Genomic DNA, 16,788 nt, shown 5'->3' on the forward strand with positions numbered 1-16,788 from the left:
AATTCGTCATCTAATCAGATTGTATGCACTGCTTAATTATTTGCCGTGAATATTTGTTGGATTTCAACATGCGAAATAAACATGTGCATAGTCGTAAACACTGAAATTGTATTATGCCAGCATAAATGACTGTTCTGCAAAATACTAAACAACATGGCAGCGGTGGTATTCGAACCCACGCCAGCGAAATGACTGGTGCCTTAAACAAGCGCCTTTGACCGCTCGGCCACGCTACCCATAATAACATTGCAAAAACGACACAATTACCCGGAAACACAAGCATTTCATGTGTGTTTGGGTATTTACCGAGACGACTGAAGTGATATTTGTAATAATGCAAATGCCAAAAATGCGAATACTATTTTCTGAGAATTTTTGACGCTGTGGTTACTCATTAAAATGTGTTAGCCGGGTTTCATTTCATCGTCTAATCAGATTGTTATGCATTGCTTAATTATTTGCCGTGAATATTTGTTGGATTTCAACATGCGAAAGAAACATGTGCATAGTCGTAAACACTGAAATTGTATTATGCCAGCATAAATGACAGTTGTGCAAAATACTCAACAACAAGGCAGCGGTGGGATACGAACCCACGCCATCGAAATGACTGGTGCCTTAAACAAGAGCCTTTGACCTCTCGGCCACGCCACCCATAATTACATTTCTAAAACGACGCAATTACCCTGAAACACAAGCATTTCGTGTGTGTTTCGGTATTTACCGAGACGACTGAAGTGATATTTGTAATAATGCAAATGCCAAAAATGGGAATACTATTTTCTGAGAATTTTTGACACTGTGGTTACTCATTAAAATGTGTTCACCGGGTTTCATTTCATAATCTAATCAGATTGTATGAATTGCTTAGTTACTTGCCGTGAATATTTGTTGGATTTCAAAGTGCGACAAAAACATGTGCATAGCCGTATACACAGAAATTGAATTACGGCAGCTTGAATGACAGTTGTGCAAAATACTAAACAACATGGCAGCGGTGGTATTCGAACCCACGCCATCGAAATAACTGGTGCCTAAAACCAGCGTCTTAAACCGCTCGGCCACGCTACCCGTAATTACTTTACTAAAACAAGGCAATTACCCTGAAACCAAAGCATTTCATGTGTGTTTCGGTATTTACCGAGACGACTGAAGTGATATTTGTAATAATGCAAATGCCAAAAATGCGAATACTATTTTCTGAGAATTTTTGACACTGTGGTTACTCATTAAAATGTGTTCACCGGGTTTCATTTTATAATCTAATCAGATTGTATGAATTGCTTAGTTACTTGCCGTGAATATTTGTTGGATTTCAAAGTGCGACAAAAACATGTGCATAACCGTATACACATAAATTGAATAACGGCAGCTTGAATGACAGTTGTGCAAAATACTGAACAACCTGGCAGCGGTGGGATTCGAACCCACGCCATCGAAATGACTGGTACCTTAAACCAGCGCCTTAGACCGCTCGGCCACGCTACCCATAATTACTTTGCAAAAACGACGCAATTACCCTGAAACTCAAGCATTTCGTGTGTGTTTCGGTATTTACCGAGACGACTGAAGTGATATTTGTAATAATGCAAATGCCAAAAATGCGAATACTATTTTCTGAGAATTTTTGACGCTGTGGTTACTCATTAAAATGTGTTCGCCGGGTTTCATTTCATAGTCTAATCAGATTGTTATGCATTGCTTAATTATTTGCCGTGAATATTTGTTGGATTTCAACATGCGAAAGAAACATGTGCATAGTCATAAACACTGAAATGGTATTATGCCAGCATAAATGACAGTTGTGCAAAATACTCAACAACAAGGCAGCGGTGGGATACGAACCCACGCCATCGAAATGACTGGTGCCTTAAACCAGCGCCTTAGACCGCTCGGCCACGCTACCCATAATTACTTTGCAAAAACGACGCAATTACCCTGAAACTCAAGCATTTCGTGTGTGTTTCGGTATTTACCGAGACGACTGAAGTGATATTTGTAATAATGCAAATGCCAAAAATGCGAATACTATTTTCTGAGAATTTTTGACACTGTGGATACTCATTAAAATGTGTTCACCGGGTTTCATTTCATCATCTAATCAGATTGTATGAATTTCTTAGTTACTTGCCGTGAATATTTGTTGGATTTCAAAGTGCGACTAAAACATGTGCATAACCGTATACACAGAAATTGAATAACGGCAGCTTGAATGACAGTTGTGCAAAATACTGAACAACCTGGCAGCGGTGGGATTCGAACCCACGCCATCGAAATGACTGGTGCCTTAAACCAGCGCCTTAGACCGCTCGGCCACGCTACCCATAATTACTTTGCAAAAACGACGCAATTACCCTGAAACTCAAGCATTTCGTGTGTGTTTCGATATTTACCGAGACGACTGAAGTGATATTTGTAATAATGCAAATGCCAAAAATGCGAATACTATTTTCTGAGAATTTTTGACGCTGTGGTTACTCATTAAAATGTGTTCGCCGGGTTTCATTTCATCGTCTAATCAGATTGTTATGCATTGCTTAATTATTTGTCGTGAATATTTGTTGGATTTCAACATGCGAAAGAAACATGTGCATAGTCATAAACACTGAAATTGTATTATGCCAGCATAAATGACAGTTGTGCAAAATACTCAACAACAAGGCAGCGGTGGGATACGAACCCACGCCATCGAAATGACTGGTGCCTTAAACAAGCGCCTTTTACCGCTCGGCCACGCCACCCATAATTACATTTCAAAAACGACGCAATTACCCTGAAACACAAGCATTTCGTGTGTGTTTCGAGCCCACGCCATCGAAATGACTGGTGCCTTAAACCAGCGCCTTAGACCGCTCGGCCACGCTACCCATAATTACTTTGCAAAAACGACGCAATTACCCTGAAACTCAAGCATTTCGTGTGTGTTTCGGTATTTACCGAGACGACTGAAGTGATATTTGTAATAATGCAAATGCCAAAAATGCGAATACTATTTTCTGAGAATTTTTGACACTGTGGATACTCATTAAAATGTGTTCACCGGGTTTCATTTCATCATCTAATCAGATTGTATGAATTTCTTAGTTACTTGCCGTGAATATTTTTTTGTATTTCAAAGTGCGACTAAAAGATGTGCATAACCGTATACACAGAAATTGAATAACGGCAGCTTGAATGACAGTTGTGCAAAATACTGAACAACCTGGCAGCGGTGGGATTCGAACCCACGCCATCGAAATGACTGGTGCCTTAAACAAGCGCCTTTTACCGCTCGGCCACGCCACCCATAATTACATTTCAAAAACGACGCAATTACCCTGAAACACAAGCATTTCGTGTGTGTTTCGAGCCCACGCCATCGAAATGACTGGTGCCTTAAACCAGCGCCTTAGACCGCTCGGCCACGCTACCCATAATTACTTTGCAAAAACGACGCAATTACCCTGAAACTCAAGCATTTCGTGTGTGTTTCGGTATTTACCGAGACGACTGAAGTGATATTTGTAATAATGCAAATGCCAAAAATGCGAATACTATTTTCTGAGAATTTTTGACACTGTGGATACTCATTAAAATGTGTTCACCGGGTTTCATTTCATCATCTAATCAGATTGTATGAATTTCTTAGTTACTTGCCGTGAATATTTTTTGTATTTCAAAGTGCGACTAAAAGATGTGCATAACCGTATACACAGAAATTGAATAACGGCAGCTTGAATGACAGTTGTGCAAAATACTGAACAACCTGGCAGCGGTGGGATTCGAACCCACGCCATCGAAATGACTGGTGCCTTAAACCAGCGCCTTAGACCGCTCGGCCACGCTACCCATAATTACTTTGCAAAAACGACGCAATTACCCTGAAACTCAAGCATTTCGTGTGTGTTTCGATATTTACCGAGACGACTGAAGTGATATTTGTAATAATGCAAATGCCAAAAATGCGAATACTATTTTCTGAGAATTTTTGACGCTGTGGTTACTCATTAAAATGTGTTCGCCGGGTTTCATTTCATCGTCTAATCAGATTGTTATGCATTGCTTAATTATTTGCCGTGAATATTTGTTGGATTTCAACATGCGAAAGAAACATGTGCATAGTCATAAACACTGAAATTGTATTATGCCAGCATAAATGACAGTTGTGCAAAATACTCAACAACAAGGCAGCGGTGGGATACGAACCCACGCCATAGAAATTACTGGTGCCTTAAACAAGCGCCTTTGACCGCTCGGCCACGCCACCCATAATTACATTTCAAAAACGACGCAATTACCCTGAAACACAAGCATTTCGTGTGTGTTTCGAGCCCACGCCATCGAAATGACTGGTGCCTTAAACCAGCGCCTTAGACCGCTCGGCCACGCTACCCATAATTACTTTGCAAAAACGACGCAATTACCCTGAAACTCAAGCATTTCGTGTGTGTTTCGGTATTTACCGAGACGACTGAAGTGATATTTGTAATAATGCAAATGCCAAAAATGCGAATACTATTTTCTGAGAATTTTTGACGCTGTGGTTACTCATTAAAATGTGTTAGCCGGGTTTCATTTCATCGTCTAATCAGATTGTTATGCATTGCTTAATTATTTGCCGTGAATATTTGTTGGATTTCAACATGCGAAAGAAACATGTGCATAGTCGTAAACACTGAAATTGTATTATGCCAGCATAAATGACAGTTGTGCAAAATACTCAACAACAAGGCAGCGGTGGGATACGAACCCAGGCCATCGAAATGACTGGTGCCTTAAACAAGAGCCTTTGACCTCTCGGCCACGCCACCCATAATTACATTTCTAAAACGACGCAATTACCCTGAAACACAAGCATTTCGTGTGTGTTTCGGTATTTACCGAGACGACTGAAGTGATATTTGTAATAATGCAAATGCCAAAAATGCGAATACTATTTTCTGAGAATTTTTGACACTGTGGTTACTCATTAAAATGTGTTCACCAGGTTTCATTTCATAATCTAATCAGATTGTATGAATTGCTTAGTTACTTGCCGTGAATATTTGTTGGATTTCAAAGTGCGACAAAAACATGTGCATAACCGTATACACATAAATTGAATAACGGCAGCTTGAATGACAGTTGTGCAAAATACTGAACAACCTGGCAGCGGTGGGATTCGAACCCACGCCATCGAAATGACTGGTACCTTAAACCAGCGCCTTAGACCGCTCGGCCACGCTACCCATAATTACTTTGCAAAAACGACGCAATTACCCTGAAACTCAAGCATTTCGTGTGTGTTTCGGTATTTACCGAGACGACTGAAGTGATATTTGTAATAATGCAAATGCCAAAAATGCGAATACTATTTTCTGAGAATTTTTGACGCTGTGGTTACTCATTAAAATGTGTTCGCCGGGTTTCATTTCATAGTCTAATCAGATTGTTATGCATTGCTTAATTATTTGCCGTGAATATTTGTTGGATTTCAACATGCGAAAGAAACATGTGCATAGTCATAAACACTGAAATTGTATTATGCCAGCATAAATGACAGTTGTGCAAAATACTCAACAACAAGGCAGCGGTGGGATACGAACCCACGCCATCGAAATGACTGGTGCCTTAAACCAGCGCCTTAGACCGCTCGGCCACGCTACCCATAATTACTTTGCAAAAACGACGCAATTACCCTGAAACTCAAGCATTTCGTGTGTGTTTCGGTATTTACCGAGACGACTGAAGTGATATTTGTAATAATGCAAATGCCAAAAATGCGAATACTATTTTCTGAGAATTTTTGACACTGTGGATACTCATTAAAATGTGTTCACCGGGTTTCATTTCATCATCTAATCAGATTGTATGAATTTCTTAGTTACTTGCCGTGAATATTTGTTGGATTTCAAAGTGCGACTAAAACATGTGCATAACCGTATACACAGAAATTGAATAACGGCAGCTTGAATGACAGTTGTGCAAAATACTGAAGAACATGGCAGCGGTGTGATTCGAACCCACGCCATCGAAATGACTGGTGCCTTAAACCAGCACCTTAGACCGCTCGGCCACGCTACCCATAATTACTTTGCAAAAACGACGCAATTACCCTGAAACTCAAGCATTTCGTGTGTGTTTCGATATTTACCGAGACGACTGAAGTGATATTTGTAATAATGCAAATGCCAAAAATGCGAATACTATTTTCTGAGAATTTTTGACGCTGTGGTTACTCATTAAAATGTGTTCGCCGGGTTTCATTTCATCGTCTAATCAGATTGTTATGCATTGCTTAATTATTTGTCGTGAATATTTGTTGGATTTCAACATGCGAAAGAAACATGTGCATAGTCATAAACACTGAAATTGTATTATGCCAGCATAAATGACAGTTGTGCAAAATACTCAACAACAAGGCAGCGGTGGGATACGAACCCACGCCATCGAAATGACTGGTGCCTTAAACAAGCGCCTTTTACCGCTCGGCCACGCCACCCATAATTACATTTCAAAAACGACGCAATTACCCTGAAACACAAGCATTTCGTGTGTGTTTCGGTATTTACCGAGACGACTGAAGTGATATTTGTAACAATGCAAAAGCCAAAAATGAGAATACTATTTTCTGGGAATTTTTGACGCTGTAGTTACTCATTAAAATGTGTTCACCGGGTTTCAATTCGTCATCTAATCAGATTGTATGCACTGCTTAATTATTTGCCGTGAATATTTGTTGGATTTCAACATGCGAAATAAACATGTGCATAGTCGTAAACACTGAAATTGTATTATGCCAGCATAAATGACTGTTCTGCAAAATACTAAACAACATGGCAGCGGTGGTATTCGAACCCACGCCAGCGAAATGACTGGTGCCTTAAACAAGCGCCTTTGACCGCTCGGCCACGCTACCCATAATAACATTGCAAAAACGACACAATTACCCGGAAACACAAGCATTTCATGTGTGTTTGGGTATTTACCGAGACGACTGAAGTGATATTTGTAATAATGCAAATGCCAAAAATGCGAATACTATTTTCTGAGAATTTTTGACGCTGTGGTTACTCATTAAAATGTGTTAGCCGGGTTTCATTTCATCGTCTAATCAGATTGTTATGCATTGCTTAATTATTTGCCGTGAATATTTGTTGGATTTCAACATGCGAAAGAAACATGTGCATAGTCGTAAACACTGAAATTGTATTATGCCAGCATAAATGACAGTTGTGCAAAATACTCAACAACAAGGCAGCGGTGGGATACGAACCCACGCCATCGAAATGACTGGTGCCTTAAACAAGAGCCTTTGACCTCTCGGCCACGCCACCCATAATTACATTTCTAAAACGACGCAATTACCCTGAAACACAAGCATTTCGTGTGTGTTTCGGTATTTACCGAGACGACTGAAGTGATATTTGTAATAATGCAAATGCCAAAAATGGGAATACTATTTTCTGAGAATTTTTGACACTGTGGTTACTCATTAAAATGTGTTCACCGGGTTTCATTTCATAATCTAATCAGATTGTATGAATTGCTTAGTTACTTGCCGTGAATATTTGTTGGATTTCAAAGTGCGACAAAAACATGTGCATAACCGTATACACATAAATTGAATAACGGCAGCTTGAATGACAGTTGTGCAAAATACTGAACAACCTGGCAGCGGTGGGATTCGAACCCACGCCATCGAAATGACTGGTACCTTAAATCAGCGCCTTAGACCGCTCGGCCACGCTACCCATAATTACTTTGCAAAAACGACGCAATTACCCTGAAACTCAAGCATTTCGTGTGTGTTTCGGTATTTACCGAGACGACTGAAGTGATATTTGTAATAATGCAAAGGCCAAAAATGCGAATACTATTTTCTGAGAATTTTTGACGCTGTGGTTACTCATTAAAATGTGTTCGCCGGGTTTCATTTCATAGTCTAATCAGATTGTTATGCATTGCTTAATTATTTGCCGTGAATATTTGTTGGATTTCAACATGCGAAAGAAACATGTGCATAGTCATAAACACTGAAATTGTATTATGCCAGCATAAATGACAGTTGTGCAAAATACTCAACAACAAGGCAGCGGTGGGATACGAACACACGCCATCGAAATGACTGGTGCCTTAAACCAGCGCCTTAGACCGCTCGGCCACGCTACCCATAATTACTTTGCAAAAACGATGCAATTACCCTGAAACTCAAGCATTTCGTGTGTGTTTCGGTATTTACCGAGACGACTGAAGTGATATTTGTAATAATGCAAATGCCAAAAATGCGAATACTATTTTCTGAGAATTTTTGACACTGTGGATACTCATTAAAATGTGTTCACCAGGTTTCATTTCATCATCTAATCAGATTGTATGAATTTCTTAGTTACTTGCCGTGAATATTTGTTGGATTTCAAAGTGCGACTAAAACATGTGCATAACCGTATACACAGAAATTGAATAACGGCAGCTTGAATGACAGTTGTGCAAAATACTGAACAACCTGGCAGCGGTGGGATTCGAACCCACGCCATCGAAATGACTGGTGCCTTAAACCAGCGCCTTAGACCGCTCGGCCACGCTACCCATAATTACTTTGCAAAAACGACGCAATTACCCTGAAACTCAAGCATTTCGTGTGTGTTTCGATATTTACCGAGACGACTGAAGTGATATTTGTAATAATGCAAATGCCAAAAATGCGAATACTATTTTCTGAGAATTTTTGACGCTGTGGTTACTCATTAAAATGTGTTCGCCGGGTTTCATTTCATCGTCTAATCAGATTGTTATGCATTGCTTAATTATTTGTCGTGAATATTTGTTGGATTTCAACATGCGAAAGAAACATGTGCATAGTCATAAACACTGAAATTGTATTATGCCAGCATAAATGACAGTTGTGCAAAATACTCAACAACAAGGCAGCGGTGGGATACGAACCCACGCCATCGAAATGACTGGTGCCTTAAACAAGCGCCTTTTACCGCTCGGCCACGCCACCCATAATTACATTTCAAAAACGACGCAATTACCCTGAAACACAAGCATTTCGTGTGTGTTTCGAGCCCACGCCATCGAAATGACTGGTGCCTTAAACCAGCGCCTTAGACCGCTCGGCCACGCTACCCGTAATTACTTTGCAAAAACGACGCAATTACCCTGAAACTCAAGCATTTCGTGTGTGTTTCGGTATTTACCGAGACGACTGAAGTGATATTTGTAATAATGCAAATGCCAAAAATGCGAATACTATTTTCTGAGAATTTTTGACGCTGTGGTTACTCATTAAAATGTGTTAGCCTGGTTTCATTTCATCGTCTAATCAGATTGTTATGCATTGCTTAATTATTTGCCGTGAATATTTGTTGGATTTCAACATGCGAATAGTCGTAAACACTGAAATTGTATTATGCCAGCATAAATGACAGTTGTGCAAAATACTCAACAACAAGGCAGTGGTGGGATACGAACCCACGCCATCGAAATGACTGGTGCCTTAAACAAGCGCCTTTGACCGCTCGGCCACGCCACCCATAATTACATTTCAAAAACGACGCAATTACCCTGAAACACAAGCATTTCGTGTGTGTTTCGGTATTTACCGAGACGACTGAAGTGATATTTGTAACAATGCAAAAGCCAAAAATGAGAATACTATTTTCTGGGAATTTTTGACGCTGTAGTTACTCATTAAAATGTGTTCACCGGGTTTCAATTCGTCATCTAATCAGATTGTATGCACTGCTTAATTATTTGCCGTGAATATTTGTTGGATTTCAACATGCGAAATAAACATGTGCATAGTCGTAAACACTGAAATTGTATTATGCCAGCATAAATGACTGTTCTGCAAAATACTAAACAACATGGCAGCGGTGGTATTCGAACCCACGCCAGCGAAATGACTGGTGCCTTAAACAAGCGCCTTTGACCGCTCGGCCACGCTACCCATAATAACATTGCAAAAACGACACAATTGCCCGGAAACACAAGCATTTCATGTGTGTTTGGGTATTTACCGAGACGACTGAAGTGATATTTGTAATAATGCAAATGCCGAAAATGCGAATACTATTTTCTGAGAATTTTTGACTCTGTGGTTACTCATTAAAAGGTGTTCACCGGGTTTCATTTCATCATCTAATCAGATTGTATGCATTGCTTAGTTACTTGCCGTGAATATTTGTTTTATTTTAAAGTGCGACTAAAACATGTGCATAGCCGTATACACAGAAATTGAATTACGGCAGCTTGAATGACAGTTGTGCAAAATACTAAACAACATGGCAGCGGTGGGATTCGAACCCACGCCATCGAAATAACTGGTGCCTAAAACCAGCGCCTTAGACCGCTCGGCCACGCTACCCATAACTACTTTACTAAAACAATGCAATTACCCAGGAACAAAAGCATTTCATGTGTATTTCGGTATTTACCAAGACGACTGAAGTGATATTTTTAACAATGCAAATGCCACAAATTCGAATACTATTTCCTGGGAATTGTTGACGCTGTAGATACTCACTAAAATGACGTTCACCGGGTTTCATTTCATCATCTAATCAGATTGTATGCATTGCTTAATTATTTGCCGTGAATATTTGTTGGATTTCAACATGCGAAAGAAACATGTGCATAGTCGTAAACACTGAAATTGTATTATGCCAGCATAAATGACAGTTGTGCAAAATACTCAACAACAAGGCAGCGGTGGGATACGTACCCACGCCATCGAAATGACTGGTGCCTAAAACCAGCGCCTTAGACCGCTCGGCCACGCTACCCATAACTACTTTACTAAAACAAGGCAATTACCCAGGAACAAAAGCATTTCATGTGTATTTCGGTATTTACCAAGACGACTGAAGTGATATTTTTAACAATGCAAATGCCACAAATTCGAATACTATTTCCTGGGAATTGTTGACGCTGTAGATACTCACTAAAATGACGTTCACCGGGTTTCATTTCATCATCTAATCAGATTGTATGCACTGCTTAATTATTTGCCGTGAATATTTGTTGGATTTCAACATGCGAAATAAACATGTGCATAGTCGTAAACACTGAAATTGTATTATGCCAGCATAAATGACTGTTCTGCAAAATACTAAACAACATGGCAGCGGTGATATTCGAACCCACGCCAGCGAAATGACTGGTGCCTTAAACCAGCGCCTTAGACCGCTCGGCCACGCTACCCATAATTACTTTGCAAAAACGACACAATTACCCTGAAACTCAAGCATTTCGTGTGTGTTTCGGTATTTACCGAGACGACTGAAGTGATATTTGTAATAATGCAAATGCCAAAAATGCGAATACTATTTTCTGAGAATTTTTGACGCTGTGGTTACTCATTAAAATGTGTTAGCCGGGTTTCATTTCATCGTCTAATCAGATTGTTATGCATTGCTTAATTATTTGCCGTGAATATTTGTTGGATTTCAACATGCGAAAGAAACATGTGCATAGTCGTAAACACTGAAATTGTATTATGCCAGCATAAATGACAGTTGTGCAAAATACTCAACAACAAGGCAGCGGTGGGATACGAACCCACGGCATCGAAATGACTGGTGCCTTAAACAAGCGCCTTTGACCGATCGGCCACGCCACCCATAATTACATTTCAAAAACGACGCAATTACCCTGAAACACAAGCATTTCATGTGTGTTTTGGTATTTGCCGAGACGACTGAAGTGATATTTGTAACAATGCAAATGCCACAAATTCGAATACTATTTTCCGGGAATTGTTGACGCCGTAGATACTCACTAAAATGACGTTCACCAGGTTTCATTTCATAATCTAATCAGATTGTATGAATTGCTTAGTTACTTGCCGTGAATATTTGTTGGATTTCAAAGTGCGACTAAAACATGTGCATAACCGTATACACAGAAATTGAATAACGGCAGCTTGAATGACAGTTGTGCAAAATACTGAACATCCTGGCAGCGGTGGAATTCGAACCCACGCCATCTAAATGACTGGTGCCTTAAACCAGCGCCTTAGACCGCTCGGCCACGCTACCCATAATTACTTTGTAAAAACGACGCAATTACCCTGAAACTCAAGCATTTCGTGTGTGTTTCGGTATTTACCGAGACGACTGAAGTGATATTTGTAATAATGCAAATGCCAAAAATGCGAATACTATTTCGTGTGTGTTTCGGTATTTACCGAGACGACTGAAGTGATATTTGTAATAATGCAAATGCCAAAAATGCGAATACTATTTTCTGAGAATTTTTGACGCTGTGGTTACTCATTAAAATGTGTTCACCGGGTTTCATTTCATCATCTAATCAGATTGTATGCATTGCTTAATTATTTGCCGTGAATATTTGTTGGATTTCAACATGCGAAAGAAACATGTGCATAGTCGTAAACACTGAAATTGTATTATGCCAGCATAAATGACAGTTGTGCAAAATCCTCAACAACAAGGAAGCGGTGGGATACGAACCCACGCCATCGAAATGACTGGTGCCTTAAACCAGCGCCTTAGACAACTCGGCCACGCTACCCATAATTACTTTGCAAAAACGACGCAATTACCCTGAAACTCAAGCATTTCGTGTGTGTTTCGGTATTTACCGAGACGACTGAAGTGATATTTGTAATAATGCAAATGCCAAAAATGCGAATACTATTTTCTGAGAATTTTTGACTCTGTGGTTACTCATTAAAATGTGTCCACCGGGTTTCATTTCATCATCTAATCAGATTGTATGCATTGCTTAGTTACTTGCCGAGAATATTTGTTGTATTTCAAAGTGCGACTAAAACATGTGCATAACCGTATACACAGAAATTGAATAACGGCAGCTTGAATGACAGTTGTGCAAAATACTGAACAACCTGGCAGCGGTGGGATTCGAACCCACGCCATCGAAATGACTGGTGCCTTAAACCAGCGCCTTAGACCGCTCGGCCACGCTACCCATAATTACTTTGCAAAAACGACGCAATTACCCTGAAACTCAAGCATTTCGTGTGTGTTTCGGTATTTACCGAGACGACTGAATTGATATTTGTAATAATGCAAATGCCAAAAATGCGAATACTATTTTCTGGGAATTTTTGACGCTGTGGTTACTCATTCAATTGTGTTCACCGGGTTTCATTTCATCATAGAATCAGATTGTATGCATTGCTTAGTTACTTGCCGTGAATATTTGTTGGATTTCAAAGTGCGACTAAAACATGTGCATAACCGTATACACAGAAATTGAATAACGGCAGCTTGAATGACAGTTGTGCAAAATACTGAACAACCTGGCAGCGGTGGGATTCGAACCCACGCCATCGAAATGACTGGTGCCTTAAACCAGCGCCTTTGACCGCTCGGCCATGCTACCCATAATTACTTTGCAAAAACGACGCAATTACCCTGAAACTCAAGCATTTCGTGTGTGTTTCGGTATTTACCGAGACGACTGAAGTGATATTTGTAATAATGCAAATGCCAAAAATGCAAATACTATTTTCTGAGAATTTTTGACGCTGTGGTTACTCATTCAAATGTGTTCACCGGGTTTCATTTCATCATCGAATCAGATTGTATGCATTGCTTAATTATTTGCCGTGAATATTTGTTGGATTTCAACATGCGAAAGAAACATGTGCATAGTCGTAAACACTGAAATTGTATTATGCCAGCATAAATGACAGTTGTGCAAAATACTCAACAACAAGGCAGCGGTGGGATACGAACCCACGCCATCGAAATGACTGGTGCCTTAAACAAGCACCTTTGACCGCTCGGCCACGCCACCCATAATTATATTTCAAAAACGACGCAATTACCCTGAAACACAAGCATTTCATGTGTGTTTTGGTATTTGCCTAGACGACTGAAGTGATATTTGTAACAATGCAAATGCCACAAATTCGAATACTATTTTCTGGGAATTGTTGACGCTGTAGATACTCACTAAAATGACGTTCACCGGGTTTCATTTCATCATCTAATCAGATTGTATGCATTGCTTAGTTACTTGCCGTGAATATTTGTTGGATTTCTAAGTGCGACTAAAACATGTGCATAACCGTATACACAGAAATTGAATAACGGCAGCTTGAATGACAGTTGTGCAAAATCCTCAACAACCTGGCAGCGGTGGGATTCGAACCCACGCCATCGAAATGACTGGTGCCTTAAACCAGCGCCTTAGACCGCTCGGCCACGCTACCCATAATTACTTTGCAAAAACGACGCAATTACCCTGAAACTCAAGCATTTCGTGTGTGTTTCGGTATTTACCGAGACGACTGAAGTGATATTTGTAATAATGCAAATGCCAAAAATGCGAATACTATTTTCTGAGAATTTTTGACGCTGTGGTTACTCATTAAAATGTGTTCACCGGGTTTCATTTCATCATCTAATCAGATTGCATGCATTGCTTAATTATTTGCCGTGAATATTTGTTGGATTTAAACATGCGAAAGAAACATGTGCATAGTCGTAAACACTGAAATTGTATTATGCCAGCATAAATGACAGTTGTGCAAAATCCTCAACAACAAGGAAGCGGTGGGATACGAACCCACGCCATCAAAATGACTGGTGCCTTAAATCAGCGCCTTAGACAACTCGGCCACGCTACCCATAATTACTTTGCAAAAACGACGCAATTACCCTGAAACTCAAGCATTTCGTGTGTGTTTCGGTATTTACCGAGACGACTGAAGTGATATTTGTAATAATGCAAATGCCAAAAATGCGAATACTATTTACTGAGAATTTTTGACTCTGTGGTTACTCATTAAAATGTGTCCACCGGGTTTCATTTCATCATCTAATCAGATTGTATGCATTGCTTAGTTACTTGCCGTGAATATTTGTTGTATTTCAAAGTGCGACTAAAACATGTGCATAACCGTATACACAGAAATTGAATAACGGCAGCTTGAATGACAGTTGTGCAAAATACTGAACAACCTGGCAGCGGTGGGATTCGAACCCACGCCATCGAAATGACTGGTGCCTTAAACCAACGCCTTAGACCACTCGGCCACGCTACCCATAATTACTTTGCAAAAACGACGCAATTACCCTGAAACTCAAGCATTTCGTGTGTGTTTCGGTATTTGCCGAGACGACTGAAGTGATATTTGTAATAATGCAAATGCCAAAAATGCGAATACTATTTTCTGGGAATTTTTGACGCTGTGGTTACTCATTCAAATGTGTTCACCGGGTTTCATTTCATCATCTAATCAAATTGTATGCATTGCTTAATTATTTGCCGTGAATATTTGTTGGATTTCAACATGCGAAAGAAACATGTGCATTGTCGTAAACACTGAAATTGTATTATGCCAGCATAAATGACAGTTGTGCAAAATACTCAACAACAAGGCAGCGGTGGGATACGAACCCACGCCATCGAAATGACTGGTGCAATCAACAAGCGTCTTTGACCGCTCGGCCACGCCACCCATAATTACATTGCAAAAACGACGCAATTACCCTGAAACACAAGCATTTCATGTGTGTTTTGGTATTTGCCGAGACGACTGATGTGATATTTGTAACAATGCAAATGCCACAAATTCGAATACTATTTCCTGGGAATTGTTGATGCTGTAGATACTCACTAAAATGACGTTCACCGGGTTTCATTTCATCATCTAATCAGATTGTATGAATTGCTTAGTTACTTGCCGTGAATATTTGTTGGATTTAAAAGTGCGACTAAAACATGTGCATAACCGTATACACAGAAATTGAATAACGGCAGCTTGAATGACAGTTGTGCAAAATACTGAACAACCTGGCAGCGGTGGGATTCGAACCCACGCCATCGAAATGACTGGTGCCTTAAACCAGCGCCTTAGACCGCTCGGCCACGCTACCCATAATTACATTGCAAAAACAACGCAATTACCCTGAAACACAAGCATTTCATGTGTGTTTGGGTATTTACCGAGACGACTGAAGTGATATTTGTAACAATGCAAATGCCAAAAATGCGAATACTATTTTCTGAGAATTTTTGACGCTGTGGTTACTCATTAAAATGTGTTCACCGGGTTTCATTTCATCATCTAATCAGATTGTATGCATTGCTTAATTATTTGCCGTGAATATTTGTTGGATTTCAACATGCGACTAAAACATGTGCATAGTCGTAAACACTGAAATTGTATTATGCCAGCATAAATGACAGTTGTGCAAAATACTCAACAACAAGGCAGCGGTGGGATACGAACCCACGCCATCGAAATGACTGGTACCTTAAACAAGCGCCTTTGACCGCTCGGCCACGCCACCCATAATTACATTTCAAAAACGACGCAATTACCCTGAAACACAAGCATTTTATGTGTGTTTGGGTATTTACCGAGACGACTGAAGTGATATTTTTAACAATGCAAATACCAAAAATTCGAATACTATTTCCTGGGAATTGTTGACGCTGTAGATACTCACTAAAATGACGTTCACCGGGTTTCATTTCATCATCTAATCTGATTGTATGCGTTGCTTAGTTACTTGCCGTGAATATTTGTTGTATTTCAAAGTGCGACTAAAACATGTGCATAACCGTATAAAAGAAATTGAATAACGGCAGCTTGAATGACAGTTGTGCAAAATACTGAACAACCTGGCAGCGGTGGGATTCGAACCCACGCCATCGAAATGACTGGTGCCTTAAACCAGCGCCTTAGACCGCTCGGCCACGCTACCCATAATTACTTTGCAAAAACGACGCAATTACCCTGAAACTCAAGCATTTCGTGTGTGTTTCGGTATTTACCGAGACGACTGAAGTGATATTTGTAATAATGCAAATGCCAAAAATGCG

General features: G+C 40.0%; 18 non-coding genes across 18 annotated transcripts; all 18 read right to left on the reverse strand.

The window, feature by feature from the left end:
* Window positions 1–1,406: 1,406 nt before the first annotated feature.
* On the reverse strand, window positions 1,407–1,488 carry TRNAL-AAG (transfer RNA leucine (anticodon AAG)). Its single transcript has one exon. It is a non-coding gene; the product is annotated as a tRNA-Leu (tRNA).
* A 336-nt stretch (window positions 1,489–1,824) lies between these two features.
* Window positions 1,825–1,906, reverse strand: TRNAL-AAG (transfer RNA leucine (anticodon AAG)). The gene has a single exon. It is a non-coding gene; the product is annotated as a tRNA-Leu (tRNA).
* A 335-nt stretch (window positions 1,907–2,241) lies between these two features.
* On the reverse strand, window positions 2,242–2,323 carry TRNAL-AAG (transfer RNA leucine (anticodon AAG)). Its single transcript has one exon. It is a non-coding gene; the product is annotated as a tRNA-Leu (tRNA).
* An 880-nt stretch (window positions 2,324–3,203) lies between these two features.
* On the reverse strand, window positions 3,204–3,285 carry TRNAL-AAG (transfer RNA leucine (anticodon AAG)). The gene has a single exon. It is a non-coding gene; the product is annotated as a tRNA-Leu (tRNA).
* A 461-nt stretch (window positions 3,286–3,746) lies between these two features.
* On the reverse strand, window positions 3,747–3,828 carry TRNAL-AAG (transfer RNA leucine (anticodon AAG)). Its single transcript has one exon. It is a non-coding gene; the product is annotated as a tRNA-Leu (tRNA).
* Window positions 3,829–5,125: 1,297 nt separating this feature from the next.
* TRNAL-AAG (transfer RNA leucine (anticodon AAG)) lies at window positions 5,126–5,207 on the reverse strand. The gene has a single exon. It is a non-coding gene; the product is annotated as a tRNA-Leu (tRNA).
* A 336-nt stretch (window positions 5,208–5,543) lies between these two features.
* TRNAL-AAG (transfer RNA leucine (anticodon AAG)) lies at window positions 5,544–5,625 on the reverse strand. Its single transcript has one exon. It is a non-coding gene; the product is annotated as a tRNA-Leu (tRNA).
* Window positions 5,626–5,960: 335 nt separating this feature from the next.
* Window positions 5,961–6,042, reverse strand: TRNAL-AAG (transfer RNA leucine (anticodon AAG)). Its single transcript has one exon. It is a non-coding gene; the product is annotated as a tRNA-Leu (tRNA).
* A 1,588-nt stretch (window positions 6,043–7,630) lies between these two features.
* On the reverse strand, window positions 7,631–7,712 carry TRNAL-AAG (transfer RNA leucine (anticodon AAG)). The gene has a single exon. It is a non-coding gene; the product is annotated as a tRNA-Leu (tRNA).
* A 753-nt stretch (window positions 7,713–8,465) lies between these two features.
* On the reverse strand, window positions 8,466–8,547 carry TRNAL-AAG (transfer RNA leucine (anticodon AAG)). Its single transcript has one exon. It is a non-coding gene; the product is annotated as a tRNA-Leu (tRNA).
* Window positions 8,548–10,248: 1,701 nt separating this feature from the next.
* On the reverse strand, window positions 10,249–10,330 carry TRNAL-UAG (transfer RNA leucine (anticodon UAG)). Its single transcript has one exon. It is a non-coding gene; the product is annotated as a tRNA-Leu (tRNA).
* A 1,590-nt stretch (window positions 10,331–11,920) lies between these two features.
* Window positions 11,921–12,002, reverse strand: TRNAL-AAG (transfer RNA leucine (anticodon AAG)). The gene has a single exon. It is a non-coding gene; the product is annotated as a tRNA-Leu (tRNA).
* Window positions 12,003–12,833: 831 nt separating this feature from the next.
* TRNAL-AAG (transfer RNA leucine (anticodon AAG)) lies at window positions 12,834–12,915 on the reverse strand. The gene has a single exon. It is a non-coding gene; the product is annotated as a tRNA-Leu (tRNA).
* Window positions 12,916–13,250: 335 nt separating this feature from the next.
* TRNAL-AAG (transfer RNA leucine (anticodon AAG)) lies at window positions 13,251–13,332 on the reverse strand. Its single transcript has one exon. It is a non-coding gene; the product is annotated as a tRNA-Leu (tRNA).
* A 753-nt stretch (window positions 13,333–14,085) lies between these two features.
* Window positions 14,086–14,167, reverse strand: TRNAL-AAG (transfer RNA leucine (anticodon AAG)). The gene has a single exon. It is a non-coding gene; the product is annotated as a tRNA-Leu (tRNA).
* Window positions 14,168–14,919: 752 nt separating this feature from the next.
* TRNAL-AAG (transfer RNA leucine (anticodon AAG)) lies at window positions 14,920–15,001 on the reverse strand. Its single transcript has one exon. It is a non-coding gene; the product is annotated as a tRNA-Leu (tRNA).
* A 753-nt stretch (window positions 15,002–15,754) lies between these two features.
* On the reverse strand, window positions 15,755–15,836 carry TRNAL-AAG (transfer RNA leucine (anticodon AAG)). Its single transcript has one exon. It is a non-coding gene; the product is annotated as a tRNA-Leu (tRNA).
* A 752-nt stretch (window positions 15,837–16,588) lies between these two features.
* On the reverse strand, window positions 16,589–16,670 carry TRNAL-AAG (transfer RNA leucine (anticodon AAG)). Its single transcript has one exon. It is a non-coding gene; the product is annotated as a tRNA-Leu (tRNA).
* Window positions 16,671–16,788: the final 118 nt, after the last annotated feature.

This window comes from Saccoglossus kowalevskii, chromosome 8 (genome assembly GCF_978046115.1).
Source record: "Saccoglossus kowalevskii chromosome 8, keSacKowa6.1, whole genome shotgun sequence".
Lineage (NCBI taxonomy): Eukaryota > Metazoa > Hemichordata > Enteropneusta > Harrimaniidae > Saccoglossus > Saccoglossus kowalevskii.